This window comes from Salvelinus namaycush, chromosome 3 (genome assembly GCF_016432855.1).
Source record: "Salvelinus namaycush isolate Seneca chromosome 3, SaNama_1.0, whole genome shotgun sequence".
In the NCBI taxonomy this organism is placed as follows: Eukaryota; Metazoa; Chordata; class Actinopteri; order Salmoniformes; family Salmonidae; genus Salvelinus; species Salvelinus namaycush.
Window position 1 is genome coordinate 85985819 of NC_052309.1, and position 12592 is coordinate 85998410.

Here is a 12592-nt window from a genome sequence, read left to right on the forward strand (position 1 = left end):
TGCTGACCAAAAGATTGAGTTTTCAGAACATTTATTGTAAGTCGTCACTTTAAATTTGTACTTAATATTGAACAATTTCTCGGACTCACTATCCACTGGGCAATGTTTTCATTTAACACTTGTTGCATCAAAGTAAAATTAATTTTGGATTTGAGAAGTTAAATCTTTTACCTAAATCCTTTATTTGATATCTAGACGTTGAACTGACATCTGTGCCGAGTGGGTAGACTACATGGATAACCGTTCAGAATATTTTTGAAAGCTATGTAATGTATTTAACTAGGTGAGCCAGTTAAGAACACATTCTTAATTACAATGACTGCCTAACCCGGACAATACTGGGCCAATTGTGCGCCACCCAATCACGGACGGTTGTGAATCAGCCTGGAATCGAACCAGGGTCTGTAGTGCTGCCTCTAGCACAGATGCAGTGCCTTCAGACCGCTGCGCCACTCGGGAGCCCCAATACATGCATATTCGTCTCCTTTTCAGCACCAATTGGTAATATGCAAATACTCAATTGTATATGTAAGGTTTGGAAAGTTTTTAAAAGTAAACTGGTTTAGACTATATTGGTGAAATAAAAATACTGTTCTGGATTGACTGACCATGTCTAAAAGTAATGGACTATTGTTTCTCTTATTTGAGCTGTTCTTGAAATAATATGGCCTTGGTCTTTAACCAAATAGATATATCTTCTGTATACCACCCCTACCTTGTCACAACACACCTGATTGGCTCAAACACATTAAGATGGAAAGAAATTCCACAAACTAACTTTTTAGGCACACCTGTTAATTGAAATACATTCCAGGTGACTACCTCATGAAGCTGGTTGAGAGAATGCCAAGAGTGTGCAAAGGGTGGCTACTTTGAAGGATCTCAAATATAAAATATATTTGTTTAATGCTTTTTTTGGTTTCTACATGATTCCATATGTTCTATTTCATAGTTTTGATGTCTTCACTATTATTCTACAATGTATAAATAAAGACCCTGGAATTAGTAGGTGTGTCAACTTTTGACTGGTACTGTACATCTGTCCAAATGAAAGATAGCCAGCTATATGTTAAGTCAAAATTGTCCAAACCGAAACGGTCACAACTGCAACAATTGACACCATATATATATATATATATATATACTGAGTATACCAAACATTAGGAACGCCTGCCTAAATTTGATTTGCACCCCCCTTTTTCTCCCCTCAGAACAGCCTCAATTCATGTGGGCTTGGACTCTCCAAGGTGTCAAAAGCGTTCCACAGGGATGCTGGCCCATGTTGACTCCAATGCTTCCCACAGTTGTGTCAAGTTGGCTGGGTGTCTTTTGGGAGGTGGACCATTCTTGATGCACACGGGAAACCGTTGAGCATTAAAAACCCAGGAGTGTTGCAGTTCTTGACACAAACCGGTGCGCCTGGCCCCTACTACCATACCCAGTGTAGAGTATTGAGATGCATAGGCAGCAGAGGGGGTTCCAACCCTCCAAGAGCCCAAACATCGAAATGTATTCTGTTCATTCTTATGCACAATGCTATGTTCCTGTGCTAATCGAATTAGGAAACTGACGATGTCTTAAACTGGTTGTTATACAATTGCCATATTTAGCCAGTTTGATTATTATTTTATTAGCACAGGAGTGGTAAAAGTGCCACACTGGGTTGAATTCACTATAACTGCTTTATTCAATTGAATGGCTTATCTGCTTATCTTACTACGGACAAAAATATTCAATTTCTCTGCAACGTAGATGGTAAACCTGGTTGATTTGGTTCACAGTGCAGGTTAGCGTTTCTCATCAATCTTGTACTGGAGTCCACATTGCAGATGGACACAGGCATAAAACCTGATTTTAAACTTCACTTTCACCATACTGCTAACCTTAAATTAAGACAAAAAAGCAAATTTTCCTTAATGAATTGTTATAAGGACAAGACTCGTGACAAACATCAACCTGTTGAGTGTAATGTTTACAGTGGGTATTCACCACCCCTTGGATTTTTTTCACATTTTGTTAGCGGGATTGAAATAGATTTAAAGAAAATTGGGATCCCCAAAAAATGCAGACAAATGAACAAAAAATAGTTGTACAATATTAACCGCCTTTTAGGCAAGCCTAAATTAGGTTAAGGAAAAAGCATTTGGCTTAATAAATCACATAAATGACATGGACTGAAATAGTGGTTTACATGATTTTTGAGTGACTACCCTTCCTCTGTTCCTCAAAGACCAGGGAGCTTTTTGAAAGGCTTATAAAGAAGGGCAGTGATTGGTAGATGGGAAACAAAGTTAACAATTATGCTGTGAATTATGTATAACACCACCCAGACATAAAAGATAGTTGTCTTTCTGAACTGAGCTGCAGGACAGGAAGGAAACTACTCAGGGGTGTCACCACGAGTCCATTTGGGGATTTTAAAATGGCTACGGACTTCAATGGCTGTGATGGGAGAAAACTGAGGATGGATCAACATCGTAGTGACTCTACAATAATGACCTAAATGACAGTGAAAATAAAATTATTCCAAAACATGTATCTTGTATGCAACAAGGCACTAAAGTAATACTGCAAAAAACATCTTGAATGAATAGACTTTTTGGTTTAAATGCAATACATTGTGTTTGGGACAAATCCAACAACATATCACTGAGTAACTGCCTCCTTATTTTCAAGCATGGGGTGGCTGCATCATGGTATGTGTATCCTTGACCTTGGCAAAGACTGGGGAGTTTTTCAAGGATAAAAAGATACAGGATGGAGCTAAGCACAGGCAAAATCCTAAAGGAAAACCTGCTTCAGTCTGCTTACACCAGACACTGGGAGAGGAATGCACCTTTCAGAAATACAATAATCTACAAAGTTCCTGACTGGTCACATTAGTTTTGACTGAAATGTCCTTGAAAATTGCTCTCTAGCCATGATCCCCAACACTTTGACAGAGCTTGAAGATTTCTGAAAAGAATAATGGGCAAATATTGCCCAAACCAGGTGTGCAAAGCTCTTAGAGACTTAGGGCTCTATTCAATCAGATCCTCTTCAGCCAACATCCACATAGCAGTTGTTTTGGCGGTGTCTGAGGTGGAACCGTGTTAGAGAACCGTGTTATAGCTGAAACAGATATCGCCGTTGACTGCACAGAGTTGCATTAAGAAAAAACCCATGCAATCTTGTTTAAAAGTATGAACCACCCCAAAATAGCTCACTATAAAGAACACGTTGCCTATTAAAAAACGATATTACTACCATTACTACTGCCATCACTACCAATACTACTACGACTACTTCACAATAAATACTTCTAGACTAACAAGCAAACCACATTTACTTCAGTAAATGTCCTTATCTAGTTTTTTAAATAAATGTCATAGGTGACCTGATTAGACAGACTCTGTTCTCATTATGGCCCATATAAAACCGTTTTGCAACTGATTAATCACTGTCATACCCTACACAGAGATTGATAAGGTCTGAAAGGGACTTTCCCATCGGCCAAGCCTGCAGTCTTTCTTGGTTAACTGTTGATTTTGGTAACTTGCCTGAAAAAGGGAAAGTTGAGGTTTACACACAGAAATGCCACAACTTGTCGGTCTCTTAATTAAACAACAGGAAAGAAGCTGAAAAATCTAGTTTTCTGACAATGTGTAGCACTACCTAGCATGCTTGCTAGTTTGTTATCACCCACATGAGGGCGAAGCTGGTGTGGTTAGGCTGGTTAGTTACCGCTAAATAGTGTATCTCGGCCGAAGTAATAGGATAAATGTGTCTCAGCTCTGCTCGCCCTGACTAAAATAGCAGGCTTGGAAAAAAATGTATTTTGTGACGCCCCTACTGGAATTCTTTGCAGTTTGGTTGTTTTCTGTTAAAAATTCCCTGCCTAATGGGACAACAACAGAGCAGGCTAAACTTGCCTAGCCGCCATAAATGCCATAAATTGTCCATCGTTCACTTAAAAAATGGGTATAAACCAGAAAGATCAGTTTTAGGCTATGCCTACTGGAATTCCTTACAATTGTGTGGTTTTCTGTAGAAAAAAACACTTGGGTCAACTCTAACCCTGTAAGCCTTAAAGTCCCTGCATCAGCTCTTGGACCAACAGGCTCTGAGACAGCTTCTACCCCCAAGTCATAAAACTGCTTCATAGGCATAAGACTACTAAATAGTAAATTAATTGGTGACTCGGACTACATGCATTGACCCTATCTTACAATTACTATATGCACACCCACACGACTCTACAGTAAATACACAGTACATACTGTACACGCACACTGAACGTACACTCTCGCACAAAACCCACACATATTGACATACACTACACACACACACTTTTACACTCATCATATGCTGCTGCTACTCTGCTCTTTATTTGACTATTATTATTATCTATCCTGATGCCTAGTCACATTACCCTGTCTTCATGTATGTACATAAATACCTCGTACCTCTGCACATTGATCTGGTACTAGTACCCCTGTATATAGCTCCATTCTTGTGTATTTTCTTCCTTTTGTGTTACTATTTTCATTAAAATAGTTTTACTCTGTTTTGTTGGGAAGGGCTCGTAAGCAAGCATTTCACGGTAAAATTGATCCCCGTTGTATTCAGCTCATGTGACGAATAACATTTGATTTGACTTGAAATGAATAGGAGTGTCTCACGCTCGGCAAAAGTATTTAGTATTTAGAGTATTTAGCAGCTCCTCTTCCTGGGGTCCAAACAGGAACAAAACAATTACATCACAACAAAACAACACCCTACATCATAAATAAACCAATACATCATACAATAAATGACTACGTTATTACTCTAATATTACACATTTACAATATAAAATGTACAATACTACAATCTTAGTGTGTGTGTGTGTGAGAGAGAGAGAGAGTGTGTGTGTGTGCATGTGTGTCCTCACAGCACGTCAATACCTCTCACAAACTCAAGTTGTGATGCAGTCAATCTCTCCTCTACTTTGAGCCAGGAGAGATTGACAAGCACGTTATTGATATTAGCCCTCTGTGTACATTTAAGGGCCAGCCACACTGCTCTGTTCTGGGCCAACTGTAATTTGCCTATGTCCTTCTTTGTAAACTTGAGCATATCACTGGGCAGTAGTCCAGGTGTGATACAACTAGGGCCTGTAGGACTTGTTTTGTTGATGTGATATCAAGAAAGCAGAGCACCCCTTTATCAAGGTCAGACCTCTCCCCATCTAGCTACTGTTGCATCAATATGTTTTGACCATTTCAGATTTCAATCTATGGTTACACCAAGCAGTTTAGACTCCTCAACTTGCTCAATTGCCACAATATTCATGAAAAGATGAGGTTTAGGGTTTTAGATGAGGTTTAGGGTTTTAGATGAGGTTTAGGGTTTTAGATGAGGTTTAGGGTTTTAGATGAGGTTCAGGGTTTTAGATGAGGTTTAGGGTTTTAGATGAGGTTCAGAGTTTTAGATCAGATTCAGGGTTTTAGATGAGGTTTAGGATTTTAGATGAGGTTCAGGGTTTTAGATGAGGTTTAGTGTTTTAGATAAGGTTTAGGGTTTTAGATCAGGTTTAGGGTTTTAGATGAGGTTTAGGGTTTTAGATGAGGTTCAGGGTTTTAGATGAGGTTTAGGGTTTTAGATGAGGTTCAGGGTTTAGATGAGGTTCCGGGTTATAGATGAGGTTTAGTTCTACCTGGTTTATGTTAGAGAGGCATCCATTAAAGAACAGCCTGTGTTCTATTAGATAGGTAACTCTCAATCCACGATATGGCAGATAATGCAAAGACATAACACACATGTTTTTTATAACACCAGACTGATTGATAATGTAATAAGCTGCACTGGTCAACCAAAACAGCTCCCACAATCTTCTTCTTATCAATTTATTTCAGCCAATCATCATTAATTTGTTTCAGTGCCGTACATGTCGAGTGCCCTTCCCTATAAGCATGCGGGAACTAAAAGGAGCATCTTGGTTTCAAGGTCCGAGCTTTGAGAGAAGAATCATCGTGAGGTATGCAGGAACCAATGTTAATAAGAGATAATGAATAATGTCAATCATGCTTATATGACATGTTTGTGTAGCATTATATAAGGACTGAAAGGGAATGCCTTAGTTTTCATCAAGCTTGGATTGAGTTTGTGTACCTCTCCGGCTGTGATAATAAAGAGTGATTCATTTAAAATTGACTTCAGGTGTCCCTTCAATTTCCTCCACAATCTTGGCGTCAGTGAAGGTCTGTGAGGGAACACTGGTGGCGCATTCTGTGTGAAAGTGTGAGGGAAATTCCTGTCTGACCAAAGATGACCTGGACCCGCCCAGACCAGACTTTTACTGTGAGGTGCCCGGGGGAAGATACCTGATCCGGCAAACCTCTGAGGGACACGTCTACTGAATTTCAGTAAGTCAATTGTCACGCCCTGACCATAGAGAGCTGTTTATTCTCTATGTTGGTTGGGGCGTGAAAGTGACAAGGTGGGTTATCTAAGTGTCTAATTATCTATGTTGGCCTGTTATGGTTCCCAATCAGAGGTAGCTGTTTATCGTTGTCTCTGATTGTGGGTCATATTTAGGCAGCCATTTCCTCATTGTGCTTTGTGGGATCTTGTCTAGATATAGTTGACTGAGAGCACTACTTTGAGCTTCACATTTAGTTTTTTTCGCTTTATTGTTTTTTCCTTTGAGTTTCTCTTCCAAATAAAAAGGATGGAAACATACCACGCTGCATCTTGGTCCTCTCCTTATAACGATCGCTACAGAAGATCCCAACAACAACGGACCAAGCAGCGTGCCCAGGAGGAAAGCCAGGAGTGGAGGACATCCTGGACGTGGGACGAGATTATGGCAGGAGACAGAAGCCTTCCATGGAAGCAGGCGGAGGCAGCGAGGGAACAACAATGACAACACCGGGGTTCGTGGCCACGACGGAAGCCCGAGAGACAGCCCGAATGTATTTTTTTTGGGGGGGGGTCTATCAGTGGTCTATCAGTTGATGTCCAATTTCATGAGTGTTGACAGTATGTGTTATTAGTGGCTTTCAGGTAGCACTCTAATATTGCAATATCTTAGTAATTTGAAGGGTCTAAGGTTTCAGTACAAGGCCACATGATGAACAGAAGGATTGAGCCTTGGGACTGATATTAAATGAAAGGCTGCCATCTGGTGTTTGGGTTAAAGATAAGCCTCCTGTGGACCAGTAGATAAGCCTCCAATGAAAGTGAGTGGTACTCACGGAACTCAGGGTGTAAGGGACACAGTGGAAGCATTTGGGGCAGAGGTATGAATCATTTAATAAGATATGTTTTTGACCCTTTCAAATTATTTTTACTCATTTCGATAGTTTGAATAACTGAAGTAGATCCAAATTGAAGTAGATCCAAGTTGAAGTAGATCCAAATTGAAGTAGATCCAAGTTGAAGTAGATCCAAATTGAAGTAGATCCAAGTACATTTTTAAGTACCGAATATTGAGCTGATAAGTCAGCACCAACTTTTTGAAGGCCCCAGTGGATTTGTTAAACAACAGGTTTTATATTCGGACTATTTGATGTCCCAGGGACAGCTAATACAGGACAAATGTCAATGCAACCTAATTGTGGTAAGAGCTATGGAAACAATGATTAAACATTGACAGATGTATTTACCTCTGAGTCTACGGATCCCTTGTGTATGTGTGTGTGTTTTTTAATAGATTCACTCCTGTTGATAGAAGTATAACCTTGCCTGTAGATTTGAGCTTTATTATGATGATAGTATTCCATAAATTAAATTGTGTAAGGAAGAATGTGTGTAACTGATTGACTTACTAGAATGAAGGGTTTGAAAGGATAAACAATCTGGTTTTATGTGTTGATTTAGCTTACTTTAATAGAAGTATTTTGATAGAACCTCATTTGATAGTTTAAGCCATAATTGAATGATTACCTTAAAATATTACAATCGTAACCACGGAAGTGATAAAAGGAGGGAGTGTGAGGGAACATTTTATTGTCTGCAGAGATAGCCTTGAATTGTACACAGCATCTCCTCTCACTCTGCCTTGGTTCGTGAAGTTGACTGGGACCTCCTCCTCAGACCAATTGGCAGTACGCCCAGAACATTGCTCTGGGAACCAAAAGGAGTATCTCAGTTTCAAGGTCTCAGCTTTGAGAGAAGAAGCCTTGTGAGGTATCACTCAGTCACATGCAGGAAACAATGTTAATAATGAATAATGTAAATGATGCTTGTATGACTTGTTTGTGTAGCAGTATACAAAGACTGAAAGGGAACACCCTTGGCAGTTTTCATCAAGCTTGGACTGAGTTTGTGAACCTCTCCAGACATCATAATAAAGAGTGATTAATTTAATATTGACATCAGGTGTCCCTGATGTTGAATTTCCACCACACCATGCAAAAAAACTGATATCTCTAGCTTGAACAGACAGATTTTGATTGAGATTTTTGTATTATGCCAATTAGATTTCCGTGGGGCGTGGTCATTGATTCAAACGTTTTTAAGGTGTAGGCTGCTACAACACTTGTGCCACCCCCGACCCGCGTGACCTGTGATTTCTGTGAATCTGATTGGTCAAACAGGTGGCACCACTGGTCCCAGAGTGTTTTTTTTCTCCTGCTCTAAAGTTACCCCAAGTTATTTTTTTTTACTGAAAGCAACAAGAATTCCAGTAGGCGTAGTCTAAAACAGATATTTCTGGTATATCCCCATTATTTAAGTGAGACGGACAGTTTATGACATTTATGGCAGCCGGGCAAGTTGAACCTGCTCTGTGGTTGTCCCATTAGGCAGAGGATTTTCTAAACTAAATACAACCAAACTGTAAAATTCACAAAATACATATTTTTTACCTGCTACACTGGAAGTGTAACTTTTAGTCAGGGCGAGCAGAGCTGAGACACATTTATCCTGTTACTCCAGCTGAGTAATTTGCTTGATGATCAGCTTTGCCCAACTTTAGTCCCGCCCTGTTAAGCTCCCTCTCCCATGCTTGCATCTCCCAATGGCCCCTGGACACTGTGCTTCTCACCGCTTTACTTTAATTGAAAATGAATGGGAAGCTGTTGTTTCACCATGTGATGCTGTCTCTAGTGTATACGCCCTGTCAGACGTGAGGTGCACGTTGAAATCTTGAAATCACGCTCTGCAACAGTTTGGATTAATTGTCCGATGTAGCAGGCCAGAAAAACAGATTTTTCTGCTTCCTCCCTATTGTTTAATTTATTAAGGGAATGACAAAATCAAATCAAATCAAACTTTATTTGCCACATGTGCCGAATAAAACAAGTGTAGACTTTACCGTGAAATGCTTATTTACAAGCCATTAACCAACAGTGCAGTTAAAAAAAATGAAAATATTTACCAAGTAGACTAAAATAAAAAGTTATAATAAAAAGTAACACAATAAGAATAACGAGGCTATATACAGGGTGCACCGGTACCGAGTCCGTGGGCAGGGATACAGGCTAGTTGAGGTAATCTGTACATGTAAGTGGGGGCGAAGTGACAAGTTATGGCATTTTTGCGTGTAAACAACTATTGGGTAAGCAACCATAAAATACTGCTGATTTGGCCAATGGGAAAGTGCCTTTCAGACCTTAAAGTCAATCTCTCTGTGTAGGGTATGACATAGTGATGAATCAGTTGCAGAATGGTTTTATATGGGCTATGGGGAGTTTTTCTAATCAGGTCACGTAGATTTAAACTCCTGGAAAAACTCCTGGCCCTATATGGAGGATGAAAACCCTGTCAAACTGCAGCAACCTTTCTCACATGAATTATATTTTAAAACTGGAATAACAGGGGAGTTTTCCTTACACAGACACAGAGACAACTGTGATGAGACAATACAACTAACAGGACCAAGCTTGCTTTATGCAGTGTTGCATCATGTAGGCTCATGGAGAGAAATGGCCTGTGTCCAAAATCATTCAATTCCATCCTTGTGTATTCATACGACTTGATTTTTTCCCACATTTTGTTGTGTTACAGTCTTAATTCAAAATGTATTACATTTATGTGTTTTCTTCACCCATCTACACACAGTACCCCATAGTGAAAACACTTTTTTAGAAATAATTGAAAATGAATTGAAAATGAAATACAGAAATATCTCATTTACATAAGTATTCACACCCCTGAGTCAATACTTTGTAGAAGCAACTTTGGCAGCGATTACAGCTGTGAGTATCTCCGAGTAAGTCTCTAAGAGCTTTCCCCACCTGGATTGTACATCATTTACCTATTATTCTTTTCAAAACGCTTAAAGCTCTGTCAAATTTGTTGCTGATCATTGCTAGACCATTTTCAAGTTTTGTCAATGATTTTCTTGCAGATTTAAGTCAAAGCTGTAACTCGGAAAATCCAGTGTTGATTTGGCCTTGAATTTTAGGCTATTGTCCTGCTGAAAATAAAATTAATCTCCCTGTGTCTGGTGGAAAGCCTGTGCATAGCTAAATTTGGTTAATTTTTTAAATCCCGAAAACTCCTCAGTCCTTAACGATGACAAGCATACCCATAACATGATGCAACCACCATTATGCTTGAAAATATGTAGAGTGGTACTCAGTAATGTGTTGTATTGGATTTGCCCCAAACATAACACTTTGTATTCAGAACAAAAAGTGAATTGCTTTGTCACATTTTTAGCAGAATTACTTTAGTTCCTTATTGCAAACAGGATGCATGTTTTGGAATATTTTAATTCTGTACAGGCTTCCTTCTTTTCACTCTGTCAATTAGGTTAGTATTGTGGCGTAACTACAATGTTGACCCATCGTCAGTTTTCTCTTTTCACAGCCATTAAACTCTGTTGCTGTTTTAAAGTCACCACTGGCCTCATGGTGAAATCCCTGAGCGGTTTTCTTCCTCTCTGAGTTAGGAAAGACGCATGCATTTTTGTAGTGACTGGGTGTATTGATACACCACCCAAAGTGTATTTAATAACTTCACCATGCTAAAAGGGATATCTGTCTGCTTTTTCCCCCATCTACCAATAGGTGCCCTTCTTTGTAATGCATTGGAATACCTCACTGGTCTTTGTGGTTGAATCTGTCTTTGAAATTCACTGTTTGACTGTGGGACCTTACAGATTATTGCATGTGAGGGGTACAGCGATGAGGTAGTCATTCAACAATCATGTTAAACACTATTATTGCGCACAAAGTGAGTCCATGCAACTTATTATGTGACTTGTTAAGCACATTTTTACTACTGAACTCAGGTTTGTTGGCTGCACCCACTAATTGTCCACACCTGATCTTAATGAGTGCTTGTTTCCTTTGAAATGGGTGTGTTTGAATAGACTCATATTAACAGCTTTGTATGACTTAGCATGCTAGCTCCAACCCGGTGGTGCAGTGGACTAATTCTGTGGATAGAGAACAGAAGATTCCACAACAAAAAATGAATGCCTAAGCAAATTAATTTCCATGTGTCCTATCTGTGCTTAGAGTTGAAAACAGTCAACCCAAACTAAGCTAGCAGTATTATTAAAAGTCTTATTTGAAACATGTTCTCAGAATGTTATTGAATTATCTTCAAATAACCTATCATTTCTGTTATCAGAACGTTAATAAAACTTCCCAGGAAAACTTTCAGGGAACCATAGTAAAACATTCTCAGAACCTCCCTGCAACCTAAAAATAAATGTTCCCGGAACAGGTGAAGTTCACATTTCAGCTCTCAGGATGTTTAAAAAACAATACGTTTTACCAGTCAGGAAACTGATGGCTTTGTTCCCAGAACCAATGTAAAACCAAAAACCTGCATTCCCACAACCTCCAAGGAACCAAATGTGCTAGCTGGGAGGCTTTCAAAAGGCACTTCAGACAAACAGATTATAACTTTGGTGTGCAATAGAATTGTGTCTTTGGAGCATTCAAATGTATGTTCCGTGGCAATTTTTCTTCACAATATGATGCAGATAGGCTCATTCTGTTCAAGACAACCCAGGCTATAACGTATGTCATCCTTGTAACTGTGGATAAAAAAATAGAGATCATAAACATTGATACTGTAAATTACATTAATTTTCAAATACAGAAATGTGAGTGGTTTGCTTGTATGACATCAAAATGGTATTTATTATAATCCTTAATATCACATATTTTATAACACATCGACTCCTCTCAATTTAACGCATTTCCCTCACTCAGACAACAACAAATGTGCAAAAGTATCCAAATTAGCGGGTGTTATCTTCTTGTCTCTTGTGGTGCTCAAGTTTATAACGGCTGTCAGTCAAAACCCCTACCAGTGCTGTGAAGCGGAGAACCTGAGCTCTTATGTCATGTATAGCGTGTTACTGTACAGCCAATTTAGGCGCTTATCAACAACAATCTGCCATTTTCATCTCATTTATGGGATGACAGGGGCAAGTGAACTGAGCAGTTGGGCAAGTTGAGCCTGCTATAAAATTCCACCAGGTGTTTTTATTTTTTTTACTGAAAGCAACAAAACTTGAAGGAATTCCAGTAGGCTTAGACCATGTTATTATTTACAATGACGGCATACCCTTCCAAACCCGGACGCTGGGCCAATTGTGCGCCGCCCTATGGTACTCCCAATCGCGGCCAGATTGTGATACAGCCTGGAATCAAACCAGGGTCTG